The sequence below is a fragment of the Rana temporaria genome, chromosome 1, assembly GCF_905171775.1.
Source record: "Rana temporaria chromosome 1, aRanTem1.1, whole genome shotgun sequence".
NCBI classification, from domain to species: Eukaryota; Metazoa; Chordata; class Amphibia; order Anura; family Ranidae; genus Rana; species Rana temporaria.
Genome location: NC_053489.1, coordinates 416,519,150 through 416,530,137, shown reverse-complemented (window position 1 = coordinate 416,530,137; position 10,988 = coordinate 416,519,150).

Sequence of the window (10,988 nt, the reverse complement as noted above, 5' to 3'; positions counted from 1 at the left end):
CAACAATAGGGCAGAGCTGGGCAGAATTAGTAACAGAACTTCCCACTGAGATATCGGGACACAGCACACAAATAAAACTTCAATGGACAAGGAAATTCAAACCAGGGTAGTTGGCAAGTATGAGGCAGCTTCAATGACAGGGCCAAGGGCAGCTTATCCTTTTGCCCCGCCTTAAAGATGGCCCTGGATCCAAGACCTATTCACCTTTGCCTGAAGTATTAAAACCTTTTGATCACAGGTACCAGCCAGAACATTATTTTATTAATAAATTGTAGAACATGACAATTTATAAAACCCTGTGTTACTGCATGCTGCAGGCAGATCTTTGTTTTCAAAAAATGTATTCTAGTTATGGATATTTATACAAAGGTACATTGGTCCAGTTTGGACCAATGAACCTACAGTATGTATATACCATACCTGGCCAATGTCCCTGGAAGCTGGAATTACTGAAGTAGATGCTGCTTCTCCAGTGATCTCCACTTGCTTCTGGGTCCTGTGCTGAGCGGCTGCCCTGCTGCATTATGAACATAGGAGTTGGGGCGCTCAGCACGGGTGTCATTCAGAGAATTTAGTGCATTTTCTAAATATTTACAAAGTGTTCTCTGATTGTGTTAGGTGGAATGGCAGGGGGATAATGTCATGCTGTCCTCCGTGTTCAATAAAATAACTCTTTGCATTCATTGAGAGCATGCAAAGCATTCTCTGGATGGTGTCCGTACCAATGCAGTAGGCCAGCTGCTCAGCACAGGACCTGGAAGCAAGTGGAGATCACTGGAGAAATGATAAAAGTAGATCAAAGTTAAAGCAAAATCTGACCATGTGTATTAATCAGCTTAAAAGTGTTTCTGTCAGGCTGTTGGTGGGGCCTACTTGCCCTGCTCCTGGGGATACTTCTTTTCATGTACGTACTCATCTATGCTCGGGACCAGACCAGGCTGAAGATTAGAAGTTAGCCATATACTTTGCGCAGCTGTGTAACAACATGCAGAGTCCTACTGTAAAACACTTTATCCCTAATTGCTGCACACTTTGTCTGCCAGAATGTAGCATTTAGAGGTAGACACCCCATAGCTTGTGTCCTCTCCACCAGTTCAGAATTTCTCTGCCATTTCACTCTAAGTGACGGAATGGAGTCCAGCCGTGCACTAAGCGTGGACCTCATGCATGCATATATTAACATCTTCAACTCTTCCATACCATGTGGCTAGTTCCATGGTGTCTCTGTACCGTTAGTTCAGTCCTAAATGCTGTGGGGCACCAGCCGCTAGGGGGGAAGTCAGAGCTCCAACCCCCTCGCTAACTAGAGGACCCGTCACTCGTGCCTGGTACCACTCTCAGCTCTCTGGCTGCTATTACATTACCAGTAGGGATGAGCTTCGTGTTCGAGTCGAACATGAGTTCGACTCAAACATTCGACTCGAACATGAAAAATAGAATGTTCGACCGCTTGTCAAATTACAAATGTTATGGGCCGTTCGTGCCAAATTCGAGTGGCGTGTCACGGCCCATAATTCACTGCGGCATCGCAGTGCATTGCTGGCTGATGATTGGCCAAGCATGCACTACGACCCGCATGCTTTGGCCAATCACAGCGTACAAAAAACGGAGAGCCCTAATTGGCTAAAGCCAGGGTGGTTTTGGCCAATTGTGGCTCAGGGGGCTTAGTGCACGCCCCACACTATATAAGGCCCCCTCCATGGCGGCCTTGTGTAGTGTGTTGCGGTGGTTAAGACAGAGAAAGACAGAGAGAGAGAGTGTCATTTTTTTTAGTTAGATAGAGCAGGCAGGCAGGCAGGCTAGTCAGTTAAGTTTGCAGTGTGTAGAGGATATATATGCATCCCAGGTGTTGTGTGTATATATATATATATATATATATATATATATATATATAAACTGTATTGAGTTTAGCTAGATCCGCTCTTCCTAATATACTGACAGGCAGGCAGGTGATTGTGCTAGCTGCAGTATTTTCACTTGGTGTACTGTGTCCTTTGCACAGTGTGCACCTAAAGCCACGTGAATACAATTGCTGTTGTTCTCATATTAATACCACAGGCAGTGGCTGATCAGCAAGTATTCTCACTTGGTGTACTGTGTCCTCTGCACAGTGTGCACCTAAAGCTACGTGAATACAATTGCTGTTGTTCTCATATTAATACCACAGGCAGTGACTGATCAGCAAGTATTTTCACTTGTTGTACTGTGTCCTCTGCACAGTGTGCACCTAAAGCTACGTGAATACAATTGCTGTTGTTCTCATACTAATACCACAGGCAGTGACTGATCAGCAAGTATTTTCCCTTGTTGTACTGTGTCCTCTGCACAGTGTGCACCTAAAGCCACGTAAATAGTTACAATTGCTGTTGTTATTATATTAATACCACAGGCAGTGACTGATCAGCAAGTATTTTCACTTGTTGTACTGTGTCCTCTGCACAGTGTGCACCTAAAGCTACGTGAATACAATTGCTGTTGTTCTCATACTAATACCACAGGCAGTGATCTGCAAGTATTTTCACTTGCTGTCCTGTGTCCTCTGCACAGTGTGCACTTAAAGCTATGTTAATACATTTGCTGGTGTTCTCATATTAATACCACAGGCAGGGATCTGCAAGTATTTTCACTTGGTGTACTGTGTCCTCTGCATAGTGTGCACCTAAAGCTACATGAATACAATTGCTGCTGTTCTCATATTAATACCACAGGCAGTGACTGATCAGCAAGTATAGTCAGTATTTGTGCAGCTACATCTCCCTGCAGGCCATTAGTATGTCTGGAAGGACAACAAGGAGAGGCAGAGAGTCACAAGCCAATAAAAGAGGGCAAGCAGGCTCTGCGTCTAGAGGCAACAGTGCTGCTGTTCGTGGACACGGTGCATCCTCATCAGCACGTAGCCGTCGGACACGCTCATCCTTTTTTTAAGCAGCTGGCCGTGTTGAGCCGCAACATGCCGAACACTTGGTAGAGTGGATGACCAAGCCGTCCTCATCCTCCTCATCCTCTCTCACCCAGGCTCAGGGTACTTTGTCTGGCAAAGCAGCTGCCAATGCGGCCTCTTCCCTCTACTCAATGGCATCAGTCACTCCTTCCCTAGCCCCACCATGTCCTCTTGAGGAGTACCCCGAACTGTTTGACCACAGTGTTGGGTACATGCTGCAGAAGGATGCGCAGCATTTTGAAGGCTCCGATGATGGTACACAGCTAGAGGAAGGCAGTAACATGAGCCCAGAGAGAGGGGGTGCCCAAGAAAGACAGCAATCTGGCAGTCATGTTCCCCCAGGTGCAGCATACTGCAAGGTTTTCTACAGTGATGAGGAGGGAGGGGATGATAAGGTCACTGACTCCACGTGGGTGCCTGATAGGAGAGAGGAGGAGGAGGGGGAGGAGGAGGAGTAGGAGGAGGAGGAGGCAGATCTCCAACAAGGCAGGATGCCCTCCAGGGGCCAGCTTAAGGGCAGCATACCGACTGCATCACAACGCAGAGCTCCGCATGTGCAGAGCGCTGCTGTCTCTCCGCGTTATTCCAAAAGTTCTTTGGTGTGGGCCTTTTTTGAGATGAGTGCATCAGATCGCACCACTGCTATTTGCAACATATGTCGCAAGCGTATCTTGCGTGGCCAAAACATCACCCGCCTGGGCACCACACCAACACATACCTCAAAGACCCACACCAAAGAACAAAGTGGACCTCTTCTTGCTCCTCATCTGCTGGGATCTCCAAACCCACTATACCTTCAGTCCTCTCTGAAGCCTGCACTGATAGGACTGAAGGTGTAGAATTAGGTGTGTCACAGCCAAGTACTTGCGGGCAATCTGCTATCGGTACACCGATGTCAGATTGTACCAGGCAAATTTCCCTGCCCCAGCTGCTGCAGCGCCAAAATAAGTTTTCTCCCAGCCATCCACATGCCCAGCGCTTGAATGCTAGCTTAGCTAAATTGCTGCTGCCTTTTCAGTTGGTGGATTCTGCCCCTTCCTTGAGTTTGTGGAATGTGCGGTACCTCAGTGGCAGGTTCCCAAACGCCACTTTTTCTCACAGAAGGCGATTCAGGCTCTCTACCAGCATGTGGAAGGCAATGTCCATGCCTCGTTGGATAGGGTGGTCAGTGGTAAGGTGCATATTACCGCTGACTCATGGTCCAGCAGGCATGGACAGGGACATTACCTGTCTTTCATGGCGCATTGGGTGACTCTGCTGGCAGCTGGGAAGGATGCAGGACAAGGTACAGTAGTGTTGTAGGTTGTTCCGCCACCTCGCCTTCAAAATGCTACTACTGGTTGTGACACCCCTCTCTCCTCCACCCCTCCTCTTCTTCTTCCTCTGTGGCCTCTTCCTGAGCTGATGTGTCCTCTGAATCAGTGGTGCTCTGTAGGTATTCAAGGGGCTACGGACAGGGTCAGGGGAGCTTGTTTTTTTGTCCCCACGCCAGTGGGCCATGATCAGGGATGCATGCACTGTCCTGTCACCATTTGAGAAAGCCACGAGGATGGTGAGCAGTGACAGTGCATGCATCAGTGACACTGTCCCTCTTATTCACCTGTTGGAGCACACGCTGCATAGAATAATGGACAGGGCCCTTGAGGCAGAACAGAGGGAGGAAGAGGAGGACTTCCTTACCTCTCAAGGCCCCCTTTATCCAGACAGTGTTCCTGCTTGCCCGCCTATCACACAGGAAGAGGACGAGGAGGAGGATTGTGTCAGCATGGAGGTGGAGCCTAGCACTCAGCATCAGCAGCACTCTTTAAGGGATCAATTACAGTCCCAAGAAACCCATGGACTTGTACATGGCTGGGACTAGGTGGCTGTGGATCATGTCATCCTCAGTGACCCAGAGGACTCCACACTGAATACCTCAGCAAGGCGTGCTATCAAGGAGAGGGATCATTACTGGCTGGCAACCCTCCTTGATCCACGTTACAAGGGTAAGGTTGCAGACCTTATCTTGCCGGTGCAGAGGGAGAAGAAGATAAAACATCTTCTGGAGGTCTTGCAGAAAGATCTGTGCAACGCGTTCCCAGAGACTGGGAGGCTACAAAATCCTGGTCCTGGACAACGTGTTGCTGAGGCTTTGTTCAGTCACAGAAGGAGTGGTGGAGAAGGTGGCCGTCTGACCGATGCGTTCAGACAATTTTTTAGTCCACAGTCCCAAGGTATGACCGGTTCCAGCAACCATCGCCAGCATCTGTTTTACGTGGTGCGGGAATACCTAGGGGCAAGATCAGCCTTGGACACCTTTCCCCCTGAAAATACTCTGGCTTACTGGGTCTTGAAGATGGATCACTGGCCAGAGCTTGCACAGTATGCAATTGAGCTACTGTCCTGCATCCAGCGTTTATTCTGAACGCACATTCAGTGCTGCTGGAGGCTTTGTAACTGATCACAGGGTGTGCCTCTCCACCTACTCAGTGGATCGACTGACCTTCATAAAAATGAATCAGGCTTGGATCACCACCAGTTACCAAGCACCTGATGCTGATGCAACTGAATAATGAAAATGTCAGATCCCTTCAAGACTGCCTATGCTGATGCTGAATGACTATCCTGTTATGCTGAGTGACTATCCTTTTCCTCCTCAATGATCATGCTGATAGCTTGTAAGAACATTTTTGGTTCTAGGCACCGCCACCAGTGGCTAAGGCCCAATTTTTCTGCCCCTGTTGGCGTGTAATTAAAAATTTTGATGCAATACTTTGCAGCAGGGCTCATTCCTGCGCTCCAACTAGAGTATCTGTAAGGCCCAATTTTTCTGCCCCTGTTTAACAGGGGTGTGAAATTACAATTTTTGATGCAATACTTTGCAGCAGGGCTCATTAGTGCGCTCCGTATCTGTGAGGGCTGCTGTGTAAGGCCCAATTTTTTTGCCCCTGTTTAACATGGGCATGTAATTTAAATTTTTAATGCAAAAGGCTTATTCCTGCACTCCAACTAGAGTATCTGTGAGGGGTTGCAGTGTTGTGGCACCAACACCAATGCCTAAGGCCTAATTTTTCTGCCCATGTTTAACAGGGGCGTGTAATTACAATTTTTGATGCAATACTTTGCAGCAGGGCTCATCCCTGCGCTCCAACTAGAGTACCTGTAAGGCCCAATTGTTCTGCCCCTGTTTAACAGGGGTGTGTAGTTACAATTTTTGATTCAATAATTTGCAGCAGGGCTCATTAGTATGCTCCGTATCTGTGAGGGCTGCTGTGTTGTGGAACCAGTGCCTAAGGCCCAATTTTTCTGCCCCTGTTCAACAGGTGAATGTAATTACAATTCTTGATCTAATATTTAACAGCAGGGCCTATTCCTGGGCCCACCAAGAGTAACTGTGAGGACTTACAGTGTTGTGGCCCCATCGCCAGCACCAAAGGCCCAATTTTTCTACCGCTGTTCAACAATGGCATGTAATTACAGTTCTTGACATAATAGTTCACAGCAGGGCTTTCCAGCACCCACCAAGACTAACTGTGAGGGCTTAGAGTGTTATGGCAACACCAACACCTAGGGCCCAAATTTCTGCAGAGTATATATGGCAGTCCCCTACTTTCAAACATCCAACTTACAAACGACTCCTACTTGCAAACGGAAGGAGACAACAGGAAGTGAGAGGAAATCTACCCCTAGGAAGGGAAATTCTCTTCTGTAAGAGGTATCTCCTGTCCACTGATGCTTTATCACCAATCCTTGTTTCACTAAAAAAAACTATTTTTCAAAAAAACATTTGTCATTGGGACAGAAAGTGCGGTGCAATCTTCTGAACAGATTCGCACAGACAGCAAAACAAATGTTACAGGGGTGATAACCCTTCTCTATGTTTTCCAAAAAGCTTAAAAATAGATTTTTTGGCTGGAGCTACACTTTAAAAAGTACCAGTTCAAAATTACAAACAGATTCTACTTAACAACAAACCTACAGTCCCTGTCTTGTTTGCGCTTCCTGTATACTGCTGTTCAAAGTATATAGGGCCAAAGGGGCTTGTAATGACCTGGGGAGAGGGGGAAACCCATGCTATTTTTCTCAATGATTTTCATCCATATTGCAGGGACCAGACATTACATTAAAGCCGCAAGCAGTTTTAAACAACCTTTTTCTTATAGTAACGTCATTTTGTGCAGGGACAGTTCTAAACATGTGCCACTTCACAGCCATACTATAGACACCCAGCAGGTACGATATTTAAAGGAATTTTTCAACTTTTTTTTTCACTTTAAGCATCATTAAAATCACTGCTCCCGAAAAAACGTGAGTTTTTAAAACTTTTTATTTTTGCATTGATACATGTTCCATGGGGCAAGACCCGGGTCCCCAAACCCGTTTTAGGACAATAACTTGCATATTAGCTTTTAAAATTAGCACTTTTGATTTCAAACGTTCGAGTACCATAGACTTCAATGGGGTTCTAAAGTTCGCGCAAACGTTTGGTCCGTTCGAAGGTTCTGGTGCTAACCGAACAAGGGGGTTGTTCGGCTCATCCCTAATTACCAGCAGTTAACCATAGCAACTTCACACTTTCTTTCAACTATACTGCTGAGTTAACCCTTAATCCATTCATTACTCTTCACCCCATATGTGCTTTACAGGCCCTGCTCTTTTAGATACGCCATGCACCTTCATGCACCCCTTTAAATAAATGTATACCACATTATTGGAGAACTCAGTAATACAGTCCAACAGTATAATAACAGTTCATTGCTAACTAGCTAAAAACAGGCTGCATGGTCCATACCTTCCCCAAAGGTGAGAGTCCATTTGAGATGGAATCCTGGCTCAGGCAGACTTTATAAAGTGCATTCCAGATGTTACCAGGCTTGGCTTCTTGGTTCCATGCCATGTAGGCCACAGACACAACAAGCAGAGTCATCCCTCTGTATATTACCACAGGGTGGAGGGCAGAGCTCAGAAATGCTCAGGAAAATACAGAAAATGACTTAACCCCTTCCCTTCTGGTCAGCCTGGAGAACTAACTAACCAAAATGTAAGCACCTGTTTACATGGGCCTATGAAAATCCCTAAAGTGGATTTTTTTTTCTTTATGTCACAATGTAGAGAATAAGATTTCCTATCATCTGTGCCCAGTCTTGCCACACATAGTTAATCCAGCTCTGAGCAATCCACTTTTATTGTTTAGTGAAAATTAACAGACTTTCAGATAAAAACCTGTCTAAATAAAAAGTCCTTTCCGTCCCCTTGCTTCGAGTGACATACATTACCTCTCACAATGAACTGTGGATCACCCCCCATATTATGATAAACATCCAGGAATTTGCATGTGTCCAAGCTAGTGCACGAGATATGTAAAAACCCTATCACTCGAAGCAAGGGGACAGAAAGGACTTTTTATTTAGACAGGTTTTTATCTGGAAGTCTGTTAATTTTCACTGAACAATAAAAGTGGATTGCTCAGAGCTGGATTAACTATGTGTGGCAAGACTGGGCACAGATGATAGGAAATCTTATTCTCTACATTGTGACATAAAAAAAAAACAAAAAAATTCTCCCTCTCTGGCAGCCCATGTTTTTTTACCACCCCTCCAGTCTAGTACTGCATGTTCCATCAGTGTCTTCAGCATATCACAGGAAGTGTTGGATGCCCATGGCTCCATCCTAAAACCCTTACATTACCACAAGACACAATATTGAGATCTGACCCCCCCAAAACTCTTGAATGCTAAAATGATCAACAGAAACCGCAGCACAAAATTGAGAAGAAGTAGAAGACACAGGCCACTGGATGGATAAGTATAACAGCCCTTTTACTGCAAAGCACCCTACTTTGGTATATTTGTAACCTAAAAAGGTGGCTTTAAATTGCTGTTGGAACTTTAATAATTTTAAATCAAGTTTAATGTTAAAGCGGAGCTCCACCCTAAAGTGGAACTCCCGCTGATCGGAACCCTCCCCCCCACATTTGACACCTTTCAGGGGGGAGGGGGGTGCAGATACTATGTCTAAAGACAGGTATTTTCACCTACTTCCGGCCACACAGTCTCGGGCAGACTGTGGGCATGACGTCACCTCCCGTCCCCCGTCCCCCCCGTTGTGTTCTGGGAGCGCTTCACTTCCTGGTTCCCTCACCGAGGATGGCGGGGGGGGGGCAGCAGAGTGACGAGCGATCGCTCGTCCTCTGCTGCGGGCGGCGCTGGACTCCAGGACAGGTAAGTGTCGTAATATTAAAAGTCAGCAGCTGCAGTATTTGTAGCTGCTGGCTTTTAATATTTTTTTTCAGCGGACATCCGCTTTAAGAATGATAAAATGCACAATCCATCTAACCGATTATTGTAGCACAGTTTGAAGTTACAAAATGGCCAAAGAATAACAGGCACAGTTTTTTTTATACATGTCTTAATAACTTTTTAGAACAGTTAATAGTAATAAAGCACATATGGTTAACATTCAGTCATTACAGATTTCCTAATTATAGTCATAGAACTGTTATTTTAGCCGTGAATCATAAATTAATGCTTTTTATTTAAGAACACATTAAATGAGAAGACATTGATAAAACATACACAAAACTCCGAAAGCAAGCAAGGTGTACTCAAAAGAAAGGATGTTATAATTAATTCATGCTAGTTTCTAAAGAGCTTACCCAAGGTGTCATGGTGGCTTTCATATTGGCTGACACAATCACATTTGGCTGTGAACTCCACATCCGTTCCTCTTTTAGGAAATCCATTCACCTTTTAAAAGAGAAACTTCCTCTTCTCAAAGCTGTAGGACATTGGCAAAGTATATAAAGCAAATAGACTCATTGTGCAAATTTGAGGCCTCTCGATTTTTTATTCTACCAGTGTTTTTGTCAACACAAGATTCCGGTACAGAACTTTATAATGGTCACTTAGCAAATTTACTAACAGAAGCAAAATTTGCCTTAGGCAACAGGCACTAATTGTGTTTTTTTTCTTGAGGATTTTTTCAATCAAACACTAATACATCTTTCAAACAAGGCTTTATACATAGCAGAATACTGATTTTATTTTTTTATAATCCCCTTCCGTCTACACAAGCTTTCATACCACTGAACTGACTACAGGACCATTATAACAGATTCTAGCCATGTGCTTTGGATGTTTACATACTAGTAAAGTTTTTACAAAATTCACGGATATCACTATATCATATTTACTATTGCAAAGTCAGAATATTACAGCATTTCTTTCATGCATTGCTGAGGGGCACAAGTGCTGAGCTGGAGACTGCGCCTGCGCAATGAACAGGGCATTGTGACAGTCGTTGCCGCACGCTGCCGATGCTCGCTCCACTCTGAAAGGGGGGGCGGGTGTATTACAATTATATTGTGTAAGGGGCAGGTGCCACAAAGTCGCCCATCAACAGTGCAAAACTCGCCCTACTTGTCATACACCCGGCCCCCCTATCAGATGCTATATTAGTAATACACACGCCACGGGGGGGGGGGGGGGGGGCATGGCGTGTGTATTACTATAATATTGTCTGTAAGGGGGGGTGGGTGTATGAAAAGTAGGATGAGTTTTGCACTGTTGATGGAGGAGTTTGTGGCATCTGCCCCTTACACGATATAATTGTAATACACCCGCCCTCCTTGCAGAGTGGAGCGAGCATCGGCAGCGTGCATCAGCGTGTGGCACAATATTGTGCTCAATGCTCATGCGCGGTGTCCAGGCAATTGAGAGGTGTGTTGAGGTTCGGCAATTTTCACAGGTCCGCTGTGCCTGCGTAGGAGGTTCGCTGCAACTGCGCAGGACAGGGCAGGCAAAATCCCCTGGGGGACAATTCTCAGCAGGACACCGGTTCACACAGGGGCAGCACGACTTGCCGCGTGACTCTGCAAGGCGATCTGCATACGACTTCAGAGGCGACTTGCAAAATGACTTCTATATTGAAGTCAATGCAAGTCGCCCTGAAGTTGTCCCAAAGTCATACAGAAACCTTTTTCTAAGTCAGAGTGACTTGAGTAGCTCCTATTAGAACGGTTCCATAATACAGAACGGAGCGTGACTTGTGAGGCGGCTAAGTCGCCTGA